The sequence below is a fragment of the Rhinatrema bivittatum genome, chromosome 1, assembly GCF_901001135.1.
Source record: "Rhinatrema bivittatum chromosome 1, aRhiBiv1.1, whole genome shotgun sequence".
NCBI classification, from domain to species: Eukaryota; Metazoa; Chordata; class Amphibia; order Gymnophiona; family Rhinatrematidae; genus Rhinatrema; species Rhinatrema bivittatum.
Window position 1 is genome coordinate 740,279,633 of NC_042615.1, and position 17,144 is coordinate 740,296,776.

General features: G+C 46.2%; 1 long non-coding RNA gene across 1 annotated transcript in view; it reads right to left on the reverse strand.

Annotated features, from left to right (window-relative positions):
* Positions 1 to 17,144, reverse strand: part of LOC115076491 — a 47,137-nt gene that overhangs the window by 6,891 nt on the left and 23,102 nt on the right. Inside the window, exon 2 of the long non-coding RNA XR_003852777.1 lies at positions 1,268 to 1,419. This is a non-coding gene — a long non-coding RNA (uncharacterized LOC115076491). The remainder of the gene's footprint in view (positions 1 to 1,267; positions 1,420 to 17,144) is intronic.

Consider the following 17,144-nt stretch of genomic DNA (forward strand, 5'->3'; position numbering starts at 1 on the left):
GGAAACCTGGAAGGCCTATTACTGTTTCAGAGCAGATTGGGAGTTTTGGGGGCAGCAGAAGACCTGTTGCACTTTTTTGGAAGGATCTCTATTCTGTGGGAAGGTGGTTTCAGATGGACTGTTACTTTTTAGAGGAAATGAGCCTATTATACTTTTGAAGGGAATTCAGGGGCTCTGAAAGACCCAATATTATTTCAGGGAGTTTGGGGGCCTCAGCAGAAGGCCCAGTGGTCTTTGGTGGGATGGGAGGAGATTCAGAAAAACCAAGGCTTTTTTGTAAATGGGGTTCCCTTTTAGTTTGGGCCAGTTAGTGCAGGGTAACCTGAGCTGCAAAATATGGCAGCATTACCATGATCATGCTGTTTTTAATGTGACCATGCTAATGCTGCTGCATTCTGCCTCGGATTAGTATAGTACGTTGGGTATTAAAGTATTTGCACTGGCTGCATTAGAACTGACTGGTAATGTTACTCCTGGGGAAATTCTGCGCAAAAAAATTTTAAATTCTGCGCATTAAAACTTAAAATTCTGCCTACTTTATATTGGTCAAAATTACACAATATACATGACAGTTTTTAAGTTATTAATTTAAAATGTAATGCAGAATTTTAAATATTTTGAGCAGAATTTCCCTAGAAGTTAACTGTAAAAGTGTCCTATTCTTTCTCCCTACACCCCTGATCACTTTGCCCTCTCAGGCTGCAACTCCTCCACTTGCCAGTATCTCTCCCCTCCCCCTCGAGGCTCAACCCCTTCCACTCTTATCTCCACTGTCAGAGTTTGACTCCTTTCTCAGTACTGCCCGTCACACAGGATCCTTTTGTCCCTCTCTTTCTCACACACCCAGGCTCCCTCTCTTGTGCACACATAAACCCCCTCATACAGGCTCCCTCACTCTCTTCACACACGCGCACACACACACACCCCCCATACAGGCTTCCTTTCTCTCTTGCACACATACACATCCCCTCATACAGGGTCCCTCTTTCTCTTGCATACACATCCACACAGGCTCCCTTTCTCTCTCACACATACACCTTCACACAGGCTACCTATGACTCTCATACATATACAATCCCTTCACACAGGCTGCCTCTCTCACAAACAAACACCCTCACATACACACAATCCCTTTTTCACACACACCAGCTCCCAGTCTTCACAATCTCCTCACATAAGCTCCCTTTCTCTGCAATCCACACTCACGCACCCTCACACATGCTATCGCTCACCCCCTTCAAGCTTGAGGTCTTACACACACACTTACTTTCACTGGGGCCTATTCCATCTTCGCTGGGGCCTTCCATCTTTGCTGCGAGTGGGACGGGCTCTGCTTGCGGCATACCAAGGGCCTTCATCTTCACGAATGGGACAAGCTCCGCTTCGGCACACTGGGGCCTCCTCCATCTTTGCCAAATTCTGTGCAGAAAATGGCAATTTATTTTTTTTAGATTTTTTTATATTCAGCTTTTTGCACTTTTTTCAGCACTTCAAAGTGCATTACATTCAGGTACTGTAGGTATTTCCCTATCCCCAGAGGGCTTACAATCTGAGGGCTAGATTCATCATTCCATATGGAATGATGATCTGCTGTGATAAAGGGGGCAGAGGGGTGGAAACAGGGGTGAGAGGGCACTAGTGTGCAGTCAGCCGCATCACAGCAGTGCGGTTTTGCCTGCAGTGGTGCGGCTGTGCCGCACACTATCGCCTCCATAGCACCATGCTAAAATGTCGTGCTATTTCCTGCGCTACTGCTGGTGATAATGTCCAAAACATTATCGCCGGCAGTGGTGCCACCACCCCATTTTCCTAAACCCCTCCCTAACTCTTCCCCTTCCCCTAATTTTATTGCTGCAATAAGCCCATTATTGAGTACGTTAGAGCGTTATTGCATGCGATAATAGCCTATCACACGCGATAATGGGCTAACGCACCTTGAAAAATAACCCACTAAGTTTGTACCTGAGGCAATGGAGGGTAAAGTGACTTGCCCGAGGTCACCAGGAGCGACAGTGGAATTCAAACCCTGATCTCCTGGTTGTCTTTTTGTAGACCTGCTGCTCTAACCACTAGGCTACTCCTCCACTCCCAGGGGGTTAATTCTGTACAAATTCTGTGCTCTGCAGTAGAACAGAATTCCCCCAGGACTATAATGTGCATTAGCATGCTGGTTTTAACAGAGGTTAGTTCATAGACCTCTTCATGAACCTGCTTATGTTACTTGGAAGGTATTTTTTTATATTCCGCTTTTCGGCACGTCAAAGTGTACATCAGAGCGGATTTCATTCAGGTACTATAGGTATTTCCCTTTCACCACAGGGCTTACAATCTAATTTTTGTACCTGATGAAACAGCTCAAAGGGTTAACATAAGATATTTGGTTTAATGTGACATTAATTGTACTGCAATTTTAAAAAAGTTAATGTTACCATTTTTTTTAATGTATCTAAATAAGAAAAAGGGGGTACATCCAAAAAAGTTTGCAAAATGCTATCTTACCCTTGAATAGATTCTTAGTGAAACAAACTTGAACTTGGATGACGATGCAAAAGCCAGGGGAGAGACATATTTGGGCAAAATCAGAATTGCAAGATGAAGAAGCAGACAAAGAAAAGAATGGAAAAGAGAACAGGGAAGAAGAGACATAGAAAAGGAAAAATATAACAAAGGCATATGTGAAGGAATAATTAAAAAGTAAGGCTTTTTTTTTTTACATAAGTGCCTGTGGAAAGAAGCTTTATAAATCAAGCCCTTAGTTATGATAACTTAATTCGTGACCTTCCACTGACTGTTGCTAGCCATCTTCCATCAATGCAGAAGATGACCTTGAGTACAAGGTCGAAGCCATTCTTGATGTCCGCAGACGAGGCAAAACCTGGGAATACCTTCTATCATGGGAAGGTTTTGACCCCAAGAAAATTCTTGGGAGCCTCTGGCTAATATCCTTGACAAAGAGATGCTCCATCTGTTTCATCTCTCGCATCCTTGGAAACCAAAATCTGGTACCCGCAGAGGAGACCGCCCTTTGAAGGGGGGTACGTTGCAACCGTCCCTTCCCGACGCCTGCACTCCTCCTATCTCTCCTTTTGCTCCTCCTTTTGCTGTTAATGGACGCCTGGCTGCCGCAGCATCTGTCTGCCGTCCTCACCGGCGTCCCTGGACTGGCTTGGGCGCTGCCTCCCACCATGCTCCATCTGTACCTTAGGGCACGCGCGCCGCACGGCCCTCGCTCTTATTACCTACTTGGTGCGAACCTCAGGGACGTCCCCCTGTGATGACGTCACGCTGCCCGGATATTTAAAGCCTACACTGTTTGCTAGCCTTTGAGTAGTAAGGGGAATCTTATGGTTGGGATTCGCTCTCCGTACCCAGCTACTCTGCCTCCAATCTTCATTGGACTCTTAATGCTAACGGGGTACCCGCTCCTCGGGGACTCACTTGCTTTTCAGGTCGCTATCAGGAAACCGGTACTCGCTCCTCGAGGGCCCATGTTCCCTGACTCGCTGCCTGCTCCTACCTTCTCTTCTGCCTGGAAGGATTCGCTACCTTCAACAGCAGAGAGTACTACCATCTCCACCTCAGAGCTTTCCCTGGAACCAGGTACTCGCTCCTCGAGGGCCTGCCTCCGTCCCAGCCCTGATGCCATCTCCTACATGGAACCGCTGTGTGAGTACATCTCCTACAAGCCTCTCAGCTCTCAGGGATCAGGTACTCGCTCCTCGAGGGCCAGCTCTTCCTATCCTGGGGTTCTCCATACTGGGGCTTATTCATATTCCACTGTACTCATTATTCTCAGTTCTTTCCACTACAGAACTGCTACTGGAGGAGTCGCTGTTCCAGCGCCTGAGGGATACCAGCCCAGCCGGGCTACTTCAACTACTCATCACTGCCACCTCTGGTGGCTACACACCATTGTTTAAATAAAGATCAATCTCTGTGTTTGTGTGTCCTCAGCTAAGCCTGACCTGTGGCCCCTCATGAGACTGCCCCCCATGGGCGTGGTCAGCTGCCACAGTGTCCAAGGGTCCACCCAAACCTCACTAATTATAACAAGAACGGCTCCTACCCCGACGTCCAAAGCATCTACCTCAACAATAAAAGGTTGTCAGGGATCTGGATGGCATAGAAGAGGCTCTTGAAGGAACGCCTTCTTGAGTTTTTGGAAGGCGATCACGGCTTATGGAGACCATTGAGAAAGATTAGCTCCTTTTCCCGTCATGGCAGTAAGAGGTGCAGTCAAGGTAGGTAGTGATGAATGAATGATCTGTAGTAGTTGGTGAATCCGAGAAATCTCCTCAGAGCTTTTAAGTCCATTAGGTTGTGGCCAGTCTCGAATACTGTTGTTTTTTTGCGGATCCATCTGGAACCCTTGGCTGGATACCACATAGCCTAAAAAAGGAATGGATTCTTGATGAAAAGAGCATTTCTCTAATTTGGCATATAAGTGGTTGTTTCTCAATCTCTGGAGAACTTTCTTGATGTCCACTTGGTGATTCTGGAGGTTCTGTGAAAAGACCAGTATGTCATCAAGATGGACTACTACGCAGGTGTAAAGAATGTCCCTGAAAATTTCATTCATCATGTTTTGAAACACGGCCAGGGCGTTGCACAGGCCAAAGGGCATGACTAAATATTCAAAATGGTCATTGCGGGTATTCAATGCTGTCTTCCATTAATCACCCTGGCATATTCGGACCAGATTGTATGCACCTCTAAGGTCCAATTTCGTGAAAGTTTTGGCTCCTTGGAGCCTATCAAAAAGTTCAGAGATCAATGGCAGTGGGTAGCGATCCTTCATAGTGATCTCGTTCAGGCCCCGGTAGTCTATACATGGGTGAAGGGAACTGTCCTCTTGCCCACAAAAAAGAACCCAGCCCCAGCAGGAAACTTTAGAAGGTCGAATGAAGCCCTTTGCCAAGTTCTCTTGGATATAGGAGGCCATGGCTTGGGTTTCCGAGAGAGAAAGTGGGTACACCCTTCCTCTGGGAGGCTCGGTATCAAGTAGTAGATTGATGGCACAGTCAAAAGATCAGTGAGGTGGTAAGGTGTCTGCCGCTGCTTTAGAGAATACGTCTTGATAGGCGGAGTATTGTGGAGGTAGGCCCGGAACAGATGTGTTAGTGGTCATACATGGCATAGGAGTCACTTCCTCGAGACATCTCCCCTGGCAAGTCTTCCCTCATTGGGATAGTTGAAGAGTGCTCCAGTGTAATTGAGGTATGTGTAATTGTAGCCATGGTAATCCAAGTACCACCAGATGTATTGCCTTATCTAGGACTAAGAAAGAAATGGTCTCAGTATAAAGAGATCCCATGCGTAGAGGGGGATAGGTTGAGTGGTAAACGAGACCTCACCAGGTAATGGCTCGCCATGGATAGAAGACAAGAGTAGTGGTGTGTCTGAACGGTGGGAATTCGTAGGTGTTCCACAAGTTGTCTGAGTATAAAGTTCCCACCGGCACCGGAATCCACTAAGGCTAATGTGTGGAACCCAAGGGCTTCAGAATTAATAGAGACTGGAAGGGTCAGTGGAGAAGATGGAGAGGTTAGACCTAGGAGGAGTCCTCCGGCGGATCCTAGGTCTGCGAGTTTCCCGGACAGATAGGACAGGTGGGAACAGCGTGACTAGGTTATCCACAGTACATGCAGAGGCCTAGTCTTTTTCGGTGGTGCCTCTCTTTAGCGGATAAATGACTGCGGCCCAGTTGCATGGGTTCCTCTTCTTCAATGATGGGTACCAGCAGAGTCTGGGTAACTGGTGGTGGATGAGAGCGGGAAACCCCTGATGGCATCTTGTTGGAAGCTTTGAGCTCCTGTGAGTGCTCATGCAGACGACGATCAATACGTCCAGCTAATTCAACGAAAGAGTCCAAGTGTTCAGGAAGCTCACATGCTGCTAGTTCATCTTTAATGCGAAAGTTAAGGCCTTCCAGGAAAATAGTCCGTAGGCAATCCAAATCCCAATGTAGTTCCAAAGACAAGGTTTTAAACTCAATAACATAGTCAGTTAAAGATTTGGTACCTTGTTAGAGGTGCAGGAGTGCAGAACCAGCGATAGTCTTGCGAGTGGGATCGTCAAAAACAGAACAAAAGAGAGCAAAAAAGCCGGTTAAATCTTTGAGAATTGGATCATTACGTTCCCAAAGAGGTGATGCCCATGCCAGGGCTTTCCCATCTAAAAAAGACAGAATATATGTAGTTTTGGACACTACGTCTGGAAAGTAGGTAGGTTGCAGGGAAAAGTGCATACAGCACTGATTCAAAAAGCCCCTACATAACAGGGGATCACCTGTAAAACGTGTAGGTGCAGCTAAGAGTACAGAGTGCCGTATAGGCAACGCCTGTGAAGTGGAGAGTTTGTCAGCTGTAGAGGCAGAGTCCAGCTGAGCACTCAACTGGTTGAAAGTGTTAGCCAAAGTCTCAAGTGTCCTCTGTTGCTCAGAGAGTTGTTGGGCCAGGCCAGGGATGGCCTGGAGGGCTGAGACCTGAGCTGGGTCCATGGAGTTAGCAATCTGTTATGTTTTAGTATGGATGTGAACCCTGGGCTGAGGTGAGAGATGACTCCGCCCACAGGGAGGAGCCCTGTGGGACTCACCGTCGGTATTCGCAGTCTCAGAGGCTTAGGACGCGCTGTAAGAGAGACTTTATTATAGAGAAGAGAGAGCAGAACCCGTGGAGCGGGGAACTGCAGTCAAAGAATAGTTCAGGAGCAGAACTCGTGGAGTGGGAACTGCAGTTGAGATACAGTTCTTGATAAAGGGGTATGCCCAAGGTGATATCTCAGTTGTAGATATCTGGTAGTGGTCTGCAGGGCAAAGTATGCCAGGCAGCCTTCTCAGTAGTGAAGCAATTATTTCAGATGTGCAGATTCAGTAGTGGCCCGCAGCACGGGGTACGCCAGACAGTCTCCTCAGAGATGGAGCAATTACCTCAGGTGTGCAGATCTGGCAGTGGCCTGCAGCGCGGAGTATGCCAAGGATGACTGTACAGAGGTGGTGAAGCTGAGGTAGTCAGAGGTCTGGAAGCTCAGAAGGTTCCTGACGAAGTCGAGACAGTAATCTACAGTGCAGGTTATGGTGAAGTGAATCCTGCTGAGCAGGACACGGTAGTGGCCCAAGGCATGGGGTACACCACAGGTAATCCTAGCAAGGCTTGGTAGAGTAGAAGTACTCACGAGACGTGGTTCCAGAGGACGTCCTTAGGAGTTCAAAGGCAGGAAGGCCCTCTGAGAATAGCCTAGGAACGCGGAAGAGCCCCCAAGGAGCAGGTACTCAGAGCATTCACACAGCAAGCCAGGAACTGGAAGTCCAGTGAAGAGGATTCAGCAATGAGGAAACTCGTTGCTAACTCGTCTAAGCGTAGGGCCAGTCAGCTTAAATACAGTGAGGTGGTGATGTCATGCGGAGGATACTCCCCTGAGGTTCCAGCCATGACGTGTATTATAGATGGCCCGCACACGCTAGGTAATTCCAGGAACAAGAAGTCGGTTGGCATCGCCCATGCCGTCCCGGGGACGCCAGGGAGGTCGGCATTCGCTGGCGGAGGCCGCCACTCTTCCCAGAATTGATGGTGCATTGAAAAAAGGGGTGAGCATGAGAGGTTGCAGCTGTCTGCGACCGGGCGCAACAGAAAAGAGTCTTTTGTAGTCACCTTTTTTTTTGCATTTTTGGGTGTCATTTGATTAGAGGTGGTTACCTATATTTTTGCTCAGATGAACTTTTAATTATAACATCTTATCTTTTGGTGCATGGAGTCCTAGCTTAAAAGCTCTGTAGATCCTAATTAACTCTAATTCATAACATGAAGACATCATACCCTTCCTTTCCACTCACACATAAAGAAACATTAGACATAAAATGGAGGTCAAAGACCACAGCTTTATTATATCCAGTAGCCGAGCTTATGAACATAAAATTATTACATAACTTAAAAGTCATCAACCGGCCCTGGTAGAGTTGTTATTCAAGAGAAACCGGATTAACAGTAGTTTTAACTGCCACAGCTCAGCAAGTCAAACCACCTCCAAGTTGTCAGACCAGTAGGCCCCTCGATCCCAGGCCCCTACCACAGCCAACTAGGGACCCATATCCTCAGACCTGAACCCAGACCCTCAGCACATCACACATGGTAGACCACTCTAAATCCTGCGAATCTACCATCATCTGCTTGGGTACCCCCTAAACTGCGACATAGCACCATTCAAACAAAACAAGAAAAACAGGGCAATAATCACCAACGAGAGGGAGGGAGGATGGGAGAATGGGAGAATTGATAAAATGGGACTAGCAACATCTGGGCCTGGTTACCTGCTGGAAATCCCATGGAAGAGAGGCTAGAATGTCCTCACATGCGCCAGCAGCCAATCACAGCCAACCACTGGCTGTCTGCTGACACACGTGAATGCCTCCTCTCGCCAATCACAGGTCCCCACTTACTCAGCCTCCTCCTACCACTGCTCCCGCCCCCCCCCCCCCTCCTCTTTCCAGCAAGCTGCACGGCTGCTGGAAAAAATCCTCAGGAGGGGCAAAGAGGGAAGCAAATGGAGGAAATAGTGTATCCGTTTTTGTTTAATCCTGAGACCTGAGTTATACTGAAGCAGCACAGGACTCACCTGCACTGCCGTTTCATAACACGAAGACTCCCAGGATCCTTCTTAGATCTCGCACCCTTCCTTTCCACTCACACATAAAGAAACATTAGACATAAAATGGAGGTCAAAGGCCGCAGCTTTATTATGTGCAGTACCCGAGTTTATGAACATAAAATAATTACCGTACATAACTTAACAGTCCTCAGCTGGCACTGGTAGTTTTAACCACCACATCTCAGCAAGTTAAACCACCCCCAAGTTGTCAGTCCTGTAGACCCATTGATCCCTGGCCCTTGCCACAGCCAGCTAGGGGCCCTTATCCTCAGGTCTGAACCCAGACCCTCAGCCCATCGCACATGGTAAATCACTCTAAATCCTGCAAATCTATCATCATCTGCTCGGGTATCCCCCACCAGAGGAGTACATTCAAAGACATGTATGCAGTCCCCCAAAAGATTCAGGCCTTTACCTAATGCAAAAGATATCATCTATAGCCAGGTTTATTTAGTAGGGACTTGCTTCACCTGTCTAATATCGGACAGGTGAACCAAGTCTCTACTAAATAAACCTGGGCAGGGTTCCCACGCCCAAGTGTGCCAGGTATGGAAGCCACCCCGACAACTCAACCAGGAACCAATTTACTTATTCAATTTCTTAAGACACTTCCCCCACTGTGCTTGATCCTGCATCTTAGGCTGGGCAAATATATCAGACCAACATAAGGATGTACAAGGAAGCACAGCCAAAAGCAATGTAAAATCCTTGCCCACCACATCGATCAGATGCCTACAGATCCATGAACCCAAATCATTGCCACCAAGATGAATTGTCAAAATCTCCAGAAGAGCCATGGATTCCACCTGTGCCAAAATCAGGGGTCTCCAAATGATCCCATCGCATCACGTGATGCCCCAGCCAGCATACTGTGATCCCTTGTTCTATTTTGTCAAAGATCGATTACTGCAATGCTCTGCTACTGGGTTTACCTAAAGCTACAATTCAACCTTTGCAAATGTTGCAAAATGCAGCTGCCCGCATCATCACTGACACAAGCCGCCACGAGCACATTACCCCAGCACTTCAGTCTTTACACTGGCTTCCAGGATAATATATAAATCTATGACGCTGATACATAAAGCCATTCAAAACAGAGCTATGCACTGGTTCACCGATTATCTACAATTCAATACTTCATCCCGCCCAACGAGATTCCAGCATTTAGCCAAACTAAAGATCCCAGCACCCAATCTGACTAAACTTTCTAGTACAAAAGAACGATCATTCATCATTGCTGGATCAACAATATGGAACACCATGCCCTCTGAATTACGCCAGGAACTTTGTCACAAAAAATTTAAACAAAACCTTAAAACCTGGTTATTTAAAAAAGCCTACTATTAATGATCTGAGTCCTCTACTATTCTTCACAATTTCCACAGTCTCTCATATATTGATTATATTCTATTAATACAAAGTTATACATGGTATTGTATTCGTTCAGTTACTATGTTATATTGTAAAGCGCAATGCTTAATTATTGTTTGAATGTAAACCGAGGTGATGTTATTTACGTACCCCGGTATATAAAAATCTGCAAATAAATAAATAAGGATGCACTAGAGACCTCTCTGCAGCCCAATGCACGTAGGAATGGCCTACTATCCACACCAAACACACCTCAACTGGTACATCTAAAAGGCAAAAAATGTGTTAATAACTCTTACTCTGCCAGGGACCCACTCCTAATATAGGAACTAAATGCCCTGGACTGTCACTGTCCAATCCACTGAATTACAGCAGGAGGGAGACCAGCCTCCGCAGCTCTAGTGGTAGCACCAATATGAAAAGAGTGTGTCTTATACACAGCCTCATCGAAACATGCCACCATCAGGGCTTTCTTAAAAACCATTGTAAACTGGTATCTCGTCAAAGGGAGGGCATCACAGTGCACCAAAAATTGCGTCCCACAGCATGGGCACACCTGCAAGTAACCCTGCACATTATGCCGTGGACACGTCACCACCCCTTCCATTGTGCACAGAATGAGCCAGAATCCCTGCCTCTGCTGGTCAGTTTTCGAACGCTGCACAAAAACTGAAACCATCTGACCGCATAGCTGCACATTATCATGCAACAAGCCCGAACCCTCCAAAATCCACCCAGAGGAGGATACCAACTCACTGATCCTCAAAGCCCCGAAAAATGCAAGCACAAAGGCTGTTCTAAACAATTGTGTCTCATAATCAGACATGCAGATGCTAGACAGTGCTTGCCACAAGGATACCAATATGGGGTATGTAATTGGGCGTCTCCAATCAGGAATCAATCCCTTCTTTTTAGCCCAACCCACGAGCATCCGTCGCACTATAAAACTCCTAGCCGGAAACCCCCACCAGGCCTGGTGCCACTGGGTGTGCAAATCTTACAATTACACAGGGCGGCACACCCGGTGGAGTAGCATCAGAGCAGGGAGAGGCCCGTGCTGCCGCTGGTGGACCCATCCCGCTGGTGGTGGAAGAAGGAGGCCCGTGCTGCTGCTGGTGGACCCATCCCACTGGCGGTGGAAGAAGGAGGCCCGTGTTGCCGCTGGTGGACACGATCTCACCGGCGGCGGAAGAAGGAGGCCTGTTTTGCTGTCAGTGGTCACGATCCTACTGGCAGCAGAAGAAGGAGGCCACAGCAGAAGAAGCCCATCCTTCAGCTCCTCCTCCGGTGTTGGCCCCACAGTATTGAAGACTCGCGTTGCTAGAACTTCCTGTTTTCTCACAAGATGAGAATATAGGACGTGCTAGCACCGTGAGTGTTGAACTACCACGGTGCAGGCACAAGAAGAAGAGCTGCAGAATGGCTTTTCTCCACAAAAGAACAGGCTGGCAGCAGCAGCAGAGGAGGAATGACCCATGGACCCTGACTGCCTGGTCTGTATGTGTGTGTGTGTGTGTGTGTGAATGGGAAGTTGCCTAGAATGAGTGGGTATATGAATGGGTGATTGCCTGTAATGGGTGTGTGTGTGTGTGTGTGTATGGGAGGCTATCTGGGATGAGTGGGTGTGTGAATGGGAGGCTCCCTGGTACGGGAGGGAGGGGTCAGTTTTTCAAGTTTGTATCACTGAAGGGAGCTGGGCTTTATTTTTTGGTGGGCCCAGGACATAGAATGAATGAATGGGGGGGGGGACACACACAGTAATTGTTTGCACAGGGCAGCAAAAACCTATCACCGGCCCTGAACAGAATCTCCCTTGTTGAACCATCTACAGTCTTGCTGGATAGTATCTGGGGCTACCTAAAGGTCAGCTCAAGGTAACCCTTCTGCCTGAGGCGAGGGGTGAGATGGCATGCCCCTACCTCATAAAGTATGGCATAGATCAAATAATTGAGAGGGCCAAAGTCGGGGGGGGGGGGGGGGGCGTCCACTTGAATTCTGGCCCTTTCATTGATTTGAAATTCTGCAGAAGGGAGAAAGCAGAGTTCCCGGTGAAATGGCAGAAAGTGTGACAATGCTAATATTTCTAGGAAGCTGGCAATGCTGCCATACTCCCAGGATCCCTACGATCTGCCTCCCATGTTCCGCCTAGCATTTGCCCCCAGAGAAGAGGGAAATGGGTGAATGGTGGTGGTCTGTCTGTGGTGGCCTCTCTCTAGGTCGGTGCAAGAGTATTAGGTGCAGTAGGAAAACTTTACAGCCTTGCGCCCCCTCCTTCTCAACCCTCATCACACATAATTAAAAATTCTGCATTTATAATAACAGATTTTATATGAAAAATGTCATTCATAGTCTTCGGAGATAAAAATATCACATCAACATATATATTATTTTTGCATGCACTGCTGTGGTGCCAATCAGAAAACCCTGCAAAAAAGACACTTGGAACCCATGTAGTATTAGGCCTATTGTAAAGAATGTTCAATGAGGGCTTGGACCTCAGAAAGCCATGAATAAATTGAATTAAAATTATAGCATAGTAAACCTCCCATATCAAAATAGAACTAAATGCCAGCATTACTTATGAAAAGACAACATTGCAAATATTACACCAGCCCTAAAACACCAATATACCTCCTATTAGGAAAACAGAACAAGCCAGGCTGCTATAGATTCCTACACAGAAAATACATGCTAGTATAATACCTCACCTCGGTCACACATGCAGAACACAGACAGATCCTCATCAAATACAGAATACAGTGACCATAAAGTATAAATAGGAACATGCAGACAAAAACTAAACTTGAAACCTCAAGAAGCCAAACTCTGTATGCAGTGCAACAATGGAAAAACAGAAACACCATCATTTCTCATAAAACAATAATAAAATCAAGAAATATAACACATCAGTCACAACAGTAAAACCATATTAATAGAAAGAATAAATATTTCAAAACAGTTGATGAACAGAACATTATTCAATTATAATTAAACTCTATAAAATCTTTCAAAACAACAGATACATCAAATAACACCCAACAATTAAAACTAATAAGAATACAAAAACTCCCCACTCTCCATACCTGGGATCTTTTAATTTCCAGTCACTTGACATTGTTGTGAATGGTGGGGGAGGGGGGACGGGAGACTGCAAAAACTGTATCCTCTCATACACACATACTTACACAATCCCTCTTTCATATACTCACACCATCTCTCTCTCTCACACATAAACACACACACACATACCCCCTTCTCTCTGTCACACATACAAACATGCACGCAGGCTCTCATGCACACCCACACTCATGCATGCACCCAGGCTCTCATATACACCTTCTCTCTCACACACACACACACACATACATACAGGTTCTCATATGTACACAGGCACTCACACTTTCTCACATACACACATGTACACAGGCTCTCTCCTATACACAAGCTTCCTTACTCATACATGCATACAGGCTCTCTCTCATACACATACATGAACGAAGGCACTCTCTCACACTCTCTCTCTCTCTCTAACACACACACACACTCACACATGCATAAGTGCTCTCTCCCACACACACGCACATATGCAAACAGGCTCTCTCATACACATCCTCTCTCTCACACACACACATACATACCTCTCTTACTTCTTCCACCTCAGTTCTTCAGCTATGGCAGGATGGGTCCGCTATGGCCCGCTGGACCTCTCTTTATGCTATGGTAGGATGCGGTCTGCTGCGGCCATGCTGGGCTTCTTTTTAGCTGTGGCAAAACAGGATTTGCCATGGTCTCACTAAGCCTCTCTGTGGGCTGTCAGGATGGGTGTGTTACTGCCCTGCTGGATCTTTCTTTGGGCCATGGTCCACTGTGTCTAAGACAGGCCTCTCTTTATCCACGGCAGAATGGGGTCCATCTCAGCCCCACCAGGCTTCTCTTCAGCAATGTGAGGCAACCGCCACAGGAGTGTTTTGGGGTACACTTTTTGCCACCCTAAATTTTTGCCACTTCACCTTGCCTAATGATAGAACTACCCCTGATTCCTCAGCTTGGAAAAGGGCAGGTCTGAAATGTCTTCTTAAATGCCCATTTTTACCCCATTTGTCCTCTTGCACAGCCTCTGATCCAGTTTTGAATAGGAAATAATTGTATTTGTTGGCCTGCCTGAATAGCTTTTTGCCTCAGCTTCCTTTCTGGCTGCAAAACTGGTGAATACATTTCTTTGTTTTTCCACATTACATCTAACGGTTGATTAAATCTTCACTGATAAACCCAACATTTTAGAAATGGGCAGTTCTGAAAGGGAAAGCTTAGGATCCAGAGGGTAAATATCTGTTGCATACTTTACTTATGTTTGAATGATTAATAGGCACACACTCTGGTTTTGCCCTAATTGAAATGTTTAGTCAGAATCTGACCTTTGCCAAACTGAAGAAGATAAACAGAGCATACTATTTGCTGATTCTGCATTAGATTTTCTTTGCTAGGTTTCCTGCCTCAACTTGTGCTGAGGAAACAAACATTTCAGTCCTCAACTTTGTATACTTGTTTACTGCTTTGGGCACTCCAGGTAGACCAGAGAAGCAGTTTATAAGAAGGGTGAAATAAATAAATAAAATGCAGCCAAGCTATGTACGTGATAAAATAAATTGTTGCTATAATTTGAGTAGTGCCAGTAAATCAAAGGACTTCACTTTATTATTCAACACACTGATTTTTCTTGTAGTATTTAGTAGAGCCACACTGATCCAAATGTTCTTATTCACAGATCAGTAACCATGATTCATGTGGGTGATTGTGATCATCAGGAACACTTACCGGTAATTAGGATATACTAAGAGATTCTCTAAAGTCAAATCTTGCCGTGCGGGAAGAAGTGTGTGATAAAGTCTGAGGGAATCCTTTTCCTTTCATGTTCAGTTTAGGTATTTCATTCTCTTAATATACTGCCTTTCTGTATTAATCAAAGCTGTTTACAATAAATACAAACACATTAAAAAATAGTTTATAATAAGAAAATAAAATGCAAAACATCAGTCATCTGAGTTAGGAGAGAGAAGGGCTTGTAGGCCAAAGAATGTGCTTGCTCCTCATGGGCAAACAGAGGGATTCTCCAAGAATGCATGCAGGGCCATCCTAAAGAGGGTGTAGGGTGAATCAGGGTGATTGCCCTGAGCCCCTGTGCTTCCTGAGGCCCCGTGCTGCATATTATCCCCGGCCCCAGGGCCAGTGCTAACATTTTTGCTGCCCTGTGCGAACAATTATTGTGGCGCACCCCTCCCCCCCACCCCCGTCTCAGGCCTGCCAAAAAAAAGCCTGGTTCCTTCCAGCAACCTAAACTTTAAACACTGTCATCCCTCTATCCTCTGAGTCTTCACCCCCTCCCCTGGAACCCATTGCTGGTGCAAGAATATTAGGTGCCCTAGGCAAATCTTATACCCTTGCACCCCCACCTCCTGCTCTTGCCATGTACGCAATTAAAAATTATGCATTTATAATAGATTTTACATGAAAAAGAATAGTCAAAGTACAATCTTCTGAGGTAAAAAAAATATCACAAGTATTTGCATGTGCTTCTTTGGTGCCAACCAGAAAACCCTACAAAAAAGACACTAGGACCCCATATAGCATTAGGGCTACTTTAATGCATGTTAGGTGTGGGCTTGACTCTCAGAAAGCCTTGAGTAAATTACAATTAAAATATAATAAACCTCCCATACCAAAACAGCTCTATCAGCACTTAAAAATGTAGCAACCCTACCTATGACAAGGCAACACTGCAAATATTACACCAGGCCCTAAAACACCAATACACCTCATATTAGGAAACAGAACAAACCAAGCTGTTATAAATTCCTACATGCTGTCTGAATCTCTCATCTCAATCACACATGCAGAACACAGGCAGACCCTCACCAAATACAGGCATAGGCTCGGCAGCGCGCGCAAGTAATGTTACCCAGGTAGAGAGTCCATCAAGCTAGGTTGAGAGAACATTGCACAAATCTCATCTTGGAGTGAGTTTCCTCACTCCGAAGGCCATCAAATCTTCACAAGAGATCACTGTTCTGTTTGTACGTGTCACGTAGAATGTCAAAGTGGCCCCTAACCCCCTAACCCCCTACACTCATACCTAAACCCCACCTCGAGTTACTAGGTGGGCCTACCATAGGGATACAAATACCTACCTATGGGGCTGACATCATGGCCAGTCTCTCTCTCTCAACAAGGCTCTGGGACCTTCAATTCACCTCAAATAGGCCTTACAGGAGACATTGCAAACAGCAATGAAACCTTACATCACGGCAGCTATCACACAGCCTAACACAATTCAAAGAGGTGTTGTTAAAATCAGTGTTATGGCTGTGCAATAGCTCTTTGCAGACAGGCTAACCCTAACTCCTCCTAGTTTCTGAATTTGCATCGCACCATACGATATGGTACTATTGCATGCGAAAACACCTTATCACATTTTGATAAATGACTCCCTCAGATTGTTGTGGATCAGTGAGAGAGGGATGCATAAACTTTCTCCTCCCTCATACCCATGCATACATATGCTCTCTCTCATACACGCACATGCTCACATGTACATGCTCCCTCTCTCTCAAACTCATTCTCACTCACACACATGCTCACACATAATCCCTCCTACATATGCATGTTCACACACACATGTTCCCTCTTACATACACATACACACAAGATCCCTCTTTCTCACATATACATGCTCAAACACACATACACACACTTACAAACATGGCCCTGTCCTCTTCCTCTTCTTCGCCTCATGGCGGATTGGGAACCACCCCACGGCCCTGTGCTCCTCCTCTTCTTTGCTGTGCCAGCAGCTCACTTGGTCTCGGCCTCAGGCTGCCGCCCCCTCCAGCCACAGCCCTGTGCAAGTGCACAGCTTGCACAGTGGGTTGTGCAGGCCCTGCTTCTGTTATGAAGCAGCCAGCACTTTAGAAGCGGCAGCAGATCTGCCTGCTGCAATTAAATTACTGACTGATTCAAATCTCAAAGAATCCTGCCTTCTAACCAACTCCCCACTAATTACATGACCTTCTGATGCAATCTGTAAATCTGATGTCTAGGTTGAGACAGATGTAAACTCACACTTTCTGCCAATT